The sequence below is a fragment of the Struthio camelus genome, chromosome 7, assembly GCF_040807025.1.
Source record: "Struthio camelus isolate bStrCam1 chromosome 7, bStrCam1.hap1, whole genome shotgun sequence".
Lineage (NCBI taxonomy): Eukaryota > Metazoa > Chordata > Aves > Struthioniformes > Struthionidae > Struthio > Struthio camelus.
Window position 1 is genome coordinate 6926460 of NC_090948.1, and position 12103 is coordinate 6938562.

The 12103-nt window shown below is 39.7% G+C and overlaps 1 protein-coding gene across 2 annotated transcripts in view; it reads right to left on the minus strand.

The window, feature by feature from the left end:
• Window positions 1-8247: 8247 nt before the first annotated feature.
• The window catches only part of SEC23IP (SEC23 interacting protein), a 29185-nt gene continuing 25329 nt past the window's right edge, over window positions 8248-12103 (minus strand). The window contains exon 19 of one of the 2 annotated variants that reach the window (XM_068951574.1): window positions 8248-10263. The gene's annotated coding sequence lies outside the window, so the exon portion shown is untranslated. Of the gene's footprint in view, window positions 11755-12103 lie in introns of both variants that reach the window. The other variant, XM_068951575.1, reaches the window with a different exon arrangement.

Below are 12103 nucleotides of genomic sequence, written 5' to 3' on the forward strand. Positions count from 1 at the left end.
AGCAAGTGTAAGCCTGAACCACCTGTGTCTGCCATCCACCTAGCCTGGCCCTAAGGGTAGATGAGTCTGAGATGGGCATGTGTCACCGCATCTCAGAAACACTCATCTTCAGGTCTGCTTTTTCTCTTTCCTTCTGCAACACCTATTGCAGGTAATTCAGGCCTGTCTGATCTGAGCAGCAGTGAAGGCAAATCCCTGTTTTGTGCTCCTAGCCTTCCACCCATCTGCAGGATAAGGTGACAGCAGAGTAACTCCAGACTCTGTCAGATTATACAAGAGCAGTAGCAGCAGCACCAGTGCTGCCTGTCTAATCTTTCTCCATCCCTTTGACTTCTTGTTATATGATCCCTCAGCTCCCATAGCCACAGAGGAATTTACCTCCTTCTGTACAGAAGAAGGGGATTCATTGGATCAGAGCATGCCATGGGCTGGTTCCAGCCTGTGGGTCATTAGCTACGCCACACATTTTTTGGTTAGCCTTTTGGCTGGATCCCCAGCCCTTCCTTCCCCTTAGGAGCTTCACCTGCTGGTTTGCACCCCAGGTTTGCACTCTCTTCACCTGTGCCTCTCATCTCTATACCCAGACTTAAGTTTTTGCCTCTGCTTGAGCCAGGTTGTCACCCTGAAATCTGCCTTCTCCCTGCTTGCCCTCCTTTTAAGTGCTGCTGTGTTTGCCCATTCATCACACTCCTTCTTCTGCAGTGAGTGTTGTTAGATTGACCCCTGCCACCATATTTCACGTACCACATACTCTGGTAATAACACAAGAGGCCTCTGTGCTAGTAAAAAGAAATTGGCTGTTTGCTCACAGAGCCACTTGCAGAGGTGCTGGGATGGCAGCACTGCATGGAGGCTAGCTGCCTCTGCCTGCTCCAAGCCCTTTCCTCCTGCCACAGCGCTCCTCCTTCCCTGTAGTTTGCTACTACTAATGGAGACAACAGGCGAGGTGCAGCTCTCCTTTCAGTGACCAAGAAAGACGGGGAACAGCTTGGGAAAGCTGTTCCTCCAAGCAAGGGAGGTCACAGAATCACAGAATGGTTGAGGTTGGAAGGGACCTCTGGAGATCATCTAGTCCAACCTCCCTGCTCAAGCAACCTCTAGAGCATATTTCTCCAGGATCACATCCAGACAGGTTTTGAATATCTCCAGGGAAGGAGACTCCACTACCTCTCTGGGCAACCCGTTCCAATGCTCTGTCACCCTCACAGTGAAGAATTTTTTTCTCAGGTTTAGGTCCAGGAATGCTTTCTCCTGCTGTTAGCAGATGTGGTATGTTCCTCCTCCTATGAATTTTTTCCAGGAGACAGGACTAATCCTGATCTGGTCTGATCTCATGCTGGGAACTAAACTTTCTTAAAGCTAAGATACATACAAAATCTGAATTGTTCTTCAATGTCATCCATGTTCTAACAGCAACAGATGAAGTGAGACAGGAAACAGAATCTATAATATATGCAGAATAGATATATAATTCACACATGCACATACAATTGTTTATGTATGTATCTATTTACACCTAACTGTAAGTCCTACACAGTTACTCTTTCAGCTCAGTCACTGGTTTCTGTTATTAGTTTTGTTTGTTTGTTTGTTTGTTTGTTACTACTGTCAGGCATCAGAGTTTTCTTAGTGGATTATCTCAAGAGTATTTTATAAATCATTCAATACGAGATGTCATTGCTTTTCAACGAACAGTGAAACTTGTACCGCCATCCTATTAGGAAAGGATGTTCCAGTGGCTAAAACTACATACATTTGTATGAGGGATGGTCTCAAAAACAAATCTAATTTTGTTTATTGACAGAGCTCAGTGCTGGAGAAACGATCTCTTAACAAACCACTTAGCCAAAACATTTTGCAAAAATAGTGACAGTTTGATAAAGGATTTTTTGAGGTTACTTTTCGTACTCTGTGGCTGCAACTTCAGATTTTTAATTCAGCAGCATTGTCATTATTTTCTCCACACATAGTTTCCACAGAGAAGTTAAGGGGAAAAAGAGTGAAAGCATCTGTTATCATGCGGCTGTGCTCCCTTTCTCCTAAGCCTGGCTACTTTCTATTGACAGAAATCTGAGAACTGCTTCTGCCTCAATCCCCTGCTGTAGCTTCCATCCCACTTGACTGAAGAGGGCTTCCCTGGAGGCTGCTAGACCTAGAACTTTAATTAGAAATTCAAAGATATATTTTCTTAACCATTTGTACAGATGGAAAAACTGGGGAAAGGACAATCATATCTGGATAGCCCAGTGGGCAGGGAGCATCATGAATCCCATGAGCTACAAACAGATGAATAACTAAATGCTTCACAATACCCAGAGCAAGCCTTGCCTTAGAAAAATGACTTCTGCCTACAGTAAAGGGAGTTCCTTCTAGACAGCCTCATAACCATTTTCTGAATCAACCCTTTCCCTACTCATGCACTCAAAGCAGCCTGGAGCATGACCATTGATTCAGTTGCATTTATGAGGCCATTTTAATGAGATTTTATTAAAAGTTATTTGAAGCTCTTAGTGGTATAAAGGGAGATACAAGGTCAACTGCTGTCTTTTTTTTCTCTCAGACCTTTGATCTCTATTACAGTATCTTAAACAGACACACCACTTTTGATTGCCTGAATTTGTATGGATCTGAAGCTTTTTATTGACATAGAAAAGATGCTTCTTTTATAGCCTTCGTATGTAAAGGAAGCCTGGAGAGTCCTAGGTTTTTTAAGTCTTTAAGCTTAAAGCACCATTCCTCGTGCACTTTGGAGAGAACCGGATTTTAACTCCAAGAAGGTGTATTACATAGATTCTTGTATCCTTCAAGCAGCTTGATACTGCAAGCAAAATCTGCACTGAGGATGACCTACCTCTGTTTGGGCCCCTGAAAATTTTTACTGCCAAAATAAGACAAATATTTTGCTCTTTGGGATTTGTAACAAAGATAAAATAGAAGTTTATGTTTTACTGTGAGATCTGCCCAAAATAGATGAAAAATGCTGTCAGCATTAAGAAATGCTGGTTGAGATGTTGGTTATGCTTCTTTATCCTAATGGAGCTTTTGAACAGTCAGCCAGATGGTCTCCCTTCCAACCATTCTGTGATTCTGTTTTCACGGTTTCTCCCCTTTAAGATCGAATGGGACAAAGGTGGGTAGTTCTGCTTCCAGAGCTCATACTTAGCAATTTCTTCTGTTTTACTGTAAATCTGGGATTTACTGCACTCCATAAATGTAAGTAAAAAACTCAGTTCAGACCCTTGAGTTCTGTAAATAAACAGGAGAATTATCCTGGATCTTGAAAGTTACATGAAAGACAGGAAGATTACCCTTTATCTCACTTGTGCTCGTGCAGATCATGGCGGACTTCTTTGACTCCAGGCAGAGAGTAACTCAAAACTTTAAGTGTTAGCTTTCCTCTGTGAAAGGCACAGGTTGCTTTTGAAGCTAAGAACAAACTCTAAAAGGAAACATAGATGCTACAAAACTCAGGGGGAGTGGCTGATACACCAGAGGGTTGCACTGCCATTTAGAGGCACCATGACAGGCAGGAGAAATGGGCAGACAGGAATCTCATGAAGTTCAACAAAGGTAAAGCGTTCTGCACCTCAAGAGGGACCACCTCACGCACCATCATACGCTGGAGATCAATCTGCTGGAGAGCAGCTTTGCAGGAAAGGACCTGGGGCTCCTGGTGGACAAGGTGAACATGAGCCCGCAATGTGGTCCTGCAGCAAAGGAAGCCTACAGCATCCTGGGCTGCATTGGGAAGCACACCGCCAGCAGGTTGAGGAAGGTGATCAGCCTCCTCTATGCAGCACTGGCAAGACCACACCTAGCGTGCTGGGTCAATACTGGGTTCCTCAGGACAGGACTTACTGGAGCAAGTCCAGCAAAGGCCACAAAGATTATGAAGGAATAGGAACACGTGACGTACAAGGAGGGAGCTAGAAGAGTTCAACCTGGAGAGGGCTCAGGGGGAATCTTATCAGTGTGTATAAAATACCTGATGTGAGGGAGTAAAGACCACAGTCAGACTCTTCTCAGTAGTATCCACTAACAGGACAAGAGACGATGGGAACAAATTGAAATACAGGAAATTCCACTTAAACGCCAGAAAAAATGTTTTCACAGTGAAGGTGATCAAATACTGGAACAGGTTGCTGAAGAGGGTGGGGAGTCTCCATACTTAGAGATATTCAAAGCCCAGCTGGACACTGTCCTGGGCAACCTGCTCTAACAGACATGGCTTGAGCAGGGCCATCAGGCAAAATGATCTCCAGAGACCCCTTCCAACCCCAACCGTTTTGTGATTCTGCAAATAACGTCTAGGTTCTTGTCTTACGCCACTCTTCTCATCATTCAGCAACTGAACTAAAGTTCACAAAATGCTAGATTCTCTGGTCCAAAGTGTGTGAGCAGGGTCAAGGATGCTCTAAATTACTTTCAGTTTTCATGCACCAGATCATAACTAACTATAGCAATGCTCATTTTCCTCAGCATGCTTCCCTACTCTGGCCAAGAGACAGGCAGTAGACAGACAGTGATACCTAGAGCCTGTCTTCTACTTTTTCACCTCTGTGTCATGGGAAACTGATATCACTTACTAGCTAATACTTAATAGAAGAGACTGTTAATATCCCGAGTTAAAACAAGTAAAAACTACCTCACTAACTCGATAGAAATGCTGAGCCCCAGTGGGCCTGTTTGTAATCTTATTTACACTGGAGTGGTTCCATTAGCCTCTAGGAAGTTAATCCTGATTTACAATTATGAAAATCAGATAGGAATATCGAGCCAAGCTCATATTTTATGTTAACAGTTGCTATTGCAAAAGTCTGAAAATAACAATCAGATTGTTGGCTCCTCTTAAATCAAAGTAAACTGACAATGACTTATACCATTTCAGTTATATGCAGATATTATGCCAAGAATGCTTCAGAGCACTGAAATCAGAACAGCTATACGAATCACTATTTCTCCCTAATAAGCAGAAGCTCACAGTATAGTCTCATTTTTTATTTTAACATTAAGAAACATGTCCTCATTCATAGCGATGATTTTAAAGTGTGTCTAAGAATAATTAGTTTGGTCTGACAAATGCTGCACTCCAAAGGGCTATTCTTGAACGTTCACTCATATTATATTCAAACACTGGGTCTCCATAGGCTAGCACCTGGTCACTGGTGATAACTATCAATCATTATTAAGGTAAAAATGTCAGACTAGATTTTACTACTCTTAACAATTTAAAAATAACATATGGGGAGGAACAGTAGAGGATGTTATTATCGAAAGTATCATCATTTTAAACAGAACTTGTAACACATTTTTCATATTCCAGACAAAGTTAAAAATATTCATTTAATATCGGGAAAGGATCAGGACAATTCGAGAACCACAGTTTCTGAAGATTTTCAATGTTATGCAAGTTCTCTCATAGCATAAGTTATTTGACTGTACTTCTTTTACAAAGAGATGTGCTAGAAAGTGTTTCTAGAGGAAAGGAACATTTGGTGTCAGTGGAGGCAATGGCTGTTGAAAGACAGGAAGTAGGTAGCCCTCTACCTACCTACTTCTAGTTTCTCAGCAGAAATCTGCTTTCAATGAAAGATTCAATTTTGTTGAAATGGGAATGATTTGGAAAGCTGTTGGATTCCTTAGGGATGCTCCCTTCCCCCCCCCCCCTTAGAGCTCATTTAGAAATTTTTAAAAATGAAACTCAATTTCCCATTTAGACCGCAATGGAAAATTTGCCTTTTATTAGAATCTGGACAGTCATATGAACAGAGTATCCAGAAAGGCGTGACCTGTCAGTGAAAACAGAATAGTTTTGCACTTTCCTGTATTTTCATTTTATTCTCCACCCTATGTACTTTTTATGCCTGTGTCATTCACTCGTTGGGTAGCTTTATGCAACTCACCGACAACCCTTTGTTCCTGCACACATTCTCTACAGTAATGTTATCCACCTCGTGGAGAATGAATTGTTTGTATAAAAAAAATTTATCAGATTGCTTTCATCCTTCAGTGAACTTACTTACAAGTACAATCTCATCTAGAAGTACTGCATGCCATTTAACATACAGTTTCTTCACAGAGTCAAAGTAAAGGCATTTCCTTTCCCGTGCTTTCACTAAACTAAGCATCTTATCTTGCCCAGAGTCTTCAGATCATTGGCAAACCCACAAAGAAAAACATAGGACAAAGACAGTCTCCTACTATAAAAGTGAAAGTCAGACTGCATCAAACCAGCACAGAAAGTGAACATTCAGGTCAGAAAATCCTCCTGAGAACAGTTAGCATAACTGTGTTAATTTGAAGGAATATTGATGTAAGTAGTTCAGCTAACCTCAGCTGTTGAAATGAGGCAGTCTCTCTCACCAGCAGGCCAGGACACAGGTGACATGTTAGAGCATCTTATACATGTCCCACATGACCCATTTTCTGAGTACAGAATAGTTTATTGTTATTCAAGACTTCAATGATGACTATCAGCCCCCAAATAAAATCACAGTATTTCAGGAGCGGCAATGAAGACAAATTTCTTTAGGAAAAGCCACGGAGCTACAGAAGGTGAAATTAAATCTTTTACTTTGCACCATATAAGGTGGCTTCTACAAGCAAGAATTAGTCACACATTTTTACCCTTCTGATATGAGGGACTTGTTCTCTTTTGTCTTGGCATAAACTAATGTGGCAATGTGGTAGTTTAGTTGTCTAGATAAGGTTTTAAACAATGAATAGTGCTACAACTACCCCACCAGGAGTTACCCCTTAGGATAGGTGTACGTTACCAGTATCATTTTGCACCTCACGCCATGCTTATTCTCCAATATCTCTCAATGCTCCCATGGACCTACTTGCATAGACCCCACTTGATACAGGGCTGCTCATGACTGCAGTCTACATTTTCACATCACCCCCGTCACCTGTGGCAGCTGTGGATGTGTAATAAGGGCTGCAGAAAGCAGTCAGTACTTACCCCTCTCTCAGGCGGAAATCTTGAATATGTTAAAGTCCACAGTCAAATTTCTATACAGACAGTAGGGGCAGCTGACAGAGAAGAGAATGCATTATCTTTTTCTCTATTCTAGCTTTACGGAAGATGCCTCGGCTTCCTCATACACTGAAGCTCTTAAAATTGACAGTAGAGATGAACTGCTTTTTCCAGTGGCATCCTAAAACACCTAGCATAAGAGGACTGATTTCCAATTAGGACCACTCATGCTGCTACACATAAATGCTGTAAGTATCAACAACGTGGCAGAACCAAGAGCTATTCCGTCCCTCCCAGCACACCACGCCGGTTGTTCTTTTCCCCCTTCTACCAGGTTTTTAGCCTTCACCTATTTTTTCAGTAAGTTGATTTAGATATTTTCACCTTAAGCTTTCAATCCTCTTTTTTCCCAACAGAGGTTCCAGAACCAAGCTGCAACTTTGCAGGAATACATGTTTTTTTGAAGACATTTTCTTACACATGTGAGCAGATGACAAGGAAAGACAGTGAAGACTATGCAGAAAATGGAGTAGCCATGGGATGGCTTTAACTCCCAAAGCTATGGGGTAGGTGAGCTAATTCCCCTTCCTGCTCCTATGCTATTATGCCTGCTAATACACACCTTTGGATTAATAAATAAAGTAATAATCTTCTGGAAAACACTCTTGTATCCTATGATCACTTTGGCAGAGATGAAAGTGTGGCTTATTCCCCCATTGCCAAAGAATAAATGTTAACTTTAAACTTTTGTATATGGCTTAAACATTAATTCAAATTTTAATTAAGTGCTGTGTATTAATCAATTTATAATCAATTTATAACAACAACTGATATATTGATTATAACCTACTATTCCTTATATACAAAATATAAACAAAAACCAAAATCTGCAGTGGCATGTACCAGAGGCTGTGTTGTACGTGGTCTGCCCAGTGAGCTGATGTGACACTAGGAAGATTGCTGCTGAGGAAGGAACATATGCGTCTGTTGCAGATGTAAATTTACTCTTTAAAAAAAGGGGGCTGCCAATTTTTCATTGTTTTATATAATCATTGGTTACACTGGCATTTGTCCCTAGTTTAATGTCTGGACTTCCATTTACTTAAGAACTGCCAGTTACTGTAGTTAGCCATTTTTATTTACAAAACAAGAACTGCTTTTAATACTATACTCCTGAAACAATTCCTCTGCTCCAGATGGTCCTCATTCACCTGCAATATCCTCCTGTGCATCCTTCCATTGCAAAGTAAGCATCGAGTCAGCCAGTCTCCTATGCAACAGCAATTTTATTGTTCATTCGTGCTGCTGTTCCTTCTCAGGGGGCTCTACCACAGCCCTTCAGCTTTAAGTAAAAGAAAATGAACTATTTCAGCATATGTAAATGAGCTATTTAAGTATATTCATCAGATTATTCAGTGTTGCACACAGTTGGTAAATATGAACGTGTAACTTGCCATTCTATACTTTATTAGGAAAAGGCAGTTAATGGTTTCTTTGTGTTGTTTGAATTCTAGCTAACAAAGCAGTTTTAAAGCTTAGAAAATTTGGTCTTCAGAGGTTAATTTACAAAGATAAAAATGTTGTTTTCAGATAAAAACTTCCTTTGGCAGACTTGCTTCCCAGAACAAGACAGATATTGGCAAACTGAGGCAAATCCAGTGGAAATCACCAAGATGACTTGAGGGCTGCAGCACATGGCATACAAGGAGATGTAAAGGAAAATGTTCAATCTTCAGAAATCAATGGGTGGGGAGGTTGTGGGAGGAACACGAATCTCATTGCTGTCTTCAACTATCTAATGGGAGGGTACAGAGAAGACAGAACCAGACTCTTCTTGGAGATGCATAGAGAAAGGACAAGAGGTAACAGACAACAAGCCAACATACGAAATTCCAATCATATATTAGGGGGAAAAAAAAAAAAACAACTCAATTCACAATGATAGTAGTCAAATATTAGGACAGAGCCCAGAGAGGTGATGGATCTCCATCCCTGAATAAGGTGCCAAGCCACATGATTTAAGGTGGCCCTGCTTTGAATGGTGGAGCTGAACCAGGTGTCCTCCAGAAGTGTCTTCCACTCCATTCTATGATCAAGTACAAAAATTTTGCTCTAAAGACCCCCTTGGAAGTAAGGTATTTTTAATTATAATAACCAAAATATATACACAAAAAATGTGTATTTTACATATACTAAATTAACAAAAACCCCACATACACTGCATTTCAAAATGCACCTACTGCAATAACAGAAGCAAATAGTATTAAGTCATTAATATTAAAAAGTCACAATTTGCATATAAGTTGAAGCCAGAAGAAAGCTACAGAAGCTTAACACTCAGACAAATTCAAAGGATTTCACACCACCCAACTCATCTTAACTCCAATAAATGAAAATGTCTGGATTATGGGTCTACACTGTTACACCTAGCTCCCATAAGCTTCAGGTTCCTCTATTTACATTAACTATTTTGAGATATTAAATTGTAAGGTCAAGGTAAGAATTTTAGTTCATACAGCTGCAGACTAATTTCACTAAAATTCACTAAGATTACCTTAATTACCAGACCAAAGTGTCATTTAAAATTGTCCTTCAGTTCATTTCAGGGGACTTGAACACTGAACTAGCTGCAACATATTTCTAACATTTTCAAAGGTTCATTTATACTTCAGACAAACAAACAAACAACCCCCCCCCAACTCTTAACAGAGGCTTAAAAAGGTCTTTATAAAATCTCCATATGACACTTACAATAGTAAGAAAATGATTCTGGCTGCTAGTTTTTAGTAAATACAAACAGCTTCATGTAATCTATATTAAAGCTGGTTATAACTACAGTTCATATTTTGTTTTTAAAAGGTGGACCAACAGGTGCTTCAAGGAAAACAGATTATTGCTGTTTCTCAACAAGTCCCTTTTAATAAAGGACATGTTGCCTCGAGAGAAAACACATTTGACAACCAGCTAAGATAGGATAGCTAAAGGAGAGAATAATGATTTGCATGCCAAAAATACTTCTTCAATGATCACTTTATATTTGGCAACTGTACAATTAAACTCATTTAAAATCAAAATTGTATCATTCTGGGTTTTTTTTTCAGTGATGATGTTGATCTTTTCAAAATTTAAATTTGCTTGAAGTGACACAAGACGGCAGAATCTGAATGAGTTCTGGAATGGCAGGGGAAAAAGTCCAACTCTTAACCCATCATCTGTAACTATGGACATAATAAAAGTTTCTTCAAATTGTTTTTCCACCAGGTTTGTCAGAGCAACAGGTTTGGCTGTGCAGAGAGAAAACAGAACAAGTACACACGTGAAAACATCAAGTTTTCTATCCTTGCAGTAGGATAGAAACAGAATGAAACATGCCAACATTCAGTTTCCAAATGACAGAAAAAGACAAGACTGTATACTTTTTGTTTTGTTTGTTTTTAGATCATCAGTTTAAAAAAACGAAAAAAGCTCCCGAAATCTACCTTTTCTGGACACAAAAAGGTGATTACAGTTCCAAACAGAAGGAGCTTACATCTCCTGTTCATAGGACATCACTCTCTAAACATTTTAATTACTGGAGTCTTTAACTGATGGTATAGGTTATCCTACTATATTTAAAGTTGCTATAATTCATACATCAGAGCTTTAATATGCTGGCACCTCTTGCTCCCACCAATGGGGCCTCGAAAAAAAGTACATTAAGTCAGCTCTTCCAACCAACACAGTGATATGCTTCTGCGTACAGTATAAAGAAAGACAAAACTGTCATTTGCAAGAGTGTTTTTTTAAATATACTTAATCAAAGTAGCTACAGGAAATGGAAATATTTTGCGCAAAAATGTCTTCATTTATTTAAAAAGTTGCCCCAAACACTTATTTATACTTTTTAAACAAAACGCTGTATTATTATTTCACAAAGAATAGCTTCAAGGTGATCTAGAAGAGGTAAATTAAGTCACTCATGCTTAAAAAAAAAAATACAAAATTCAAGTGTTTTTTAATATCATTTCGGCTACAATTCTTAGGGCCACCTATTTATTCTTAAGTAATTTCAGCTAACATAGTTAACGTTCCCGACTTGACTTAGTTAACTTACAAGTAGATGTCAAGAAAAAAGCATCCCAGAACAGAACACTAAGGCCACAGCCACCTCTGACGCGTACTCTTTCCCTTGAGCAGCCCACAGTTACAGAGAGTTTTTTCACATAATCTCTTCCTAGATCAGTAAGTGAACGTCGCTGTTCTAGATACTGCAGGATAATCCACTACCCTCACATTGCCACCCTTCAGATTTGGACGTCAAAAACAAAAACAAACAAAAAACATAAACAAAACACCCTTGAAACCATATGAGCTACATAACTCAGTAAGGGTGAATAATTAGATTTAACTCAACTTAATTAGATTTAACCCAACTTGACTGCTCTGTACCACTGAGGAAGAATTTCTCATTTTTCCTCCCGACGAAGATTTATGCAAGCATGTTTTAAACACTTCTTCTCGTCAAAGGATTGCGGCCTTGTAGCCTGTAGCTTTCCCAAGATAACATTTTCCATTAAATGCATCCCATCCCAGAGGGCCTGAGCTACCCCACAATTCAGACCCTCAGGGATCTGAATCCTGGTGTCAAATGCTAGTCAGTCCAGCAAGAGCTGAAGCAAGTTCTGAGCAGCTCCTGTTGGTGTTATGACTACACAGACATCCTTGACTGCGCTTTGCTGCATGACCATAACAGCTAAATAAACCACCGTCCTTGCGAGTAATGCACTGGGTAGCTCCTGATAAAAAACCAACAAAAACAAAAATACAATTATTCCACCATTTGCTGAAGCTAAGCAACAAACCTATTTCTAGTTTTGTAGTGATAAATTATCACTTCCCACTCCCCATCGACACAGAAAGTTATTTTTGTAGCAGTGAGTTTCATACTATTTCACCCTGAGCAGTCATTAAAAAAAATATATAAAAGCAGAGAACAATTCTGCCACTATTCAACTATTTAATCAACAGATAGACCATCAGAAGCATTCCATTACAAAGACTGTTAGAACTGTATAGTAGTAGAGTTATCTAGAATATTCCTCTGAAAAATTAAGGTATTCTCCTTCATACTGGGTATTTATGTAC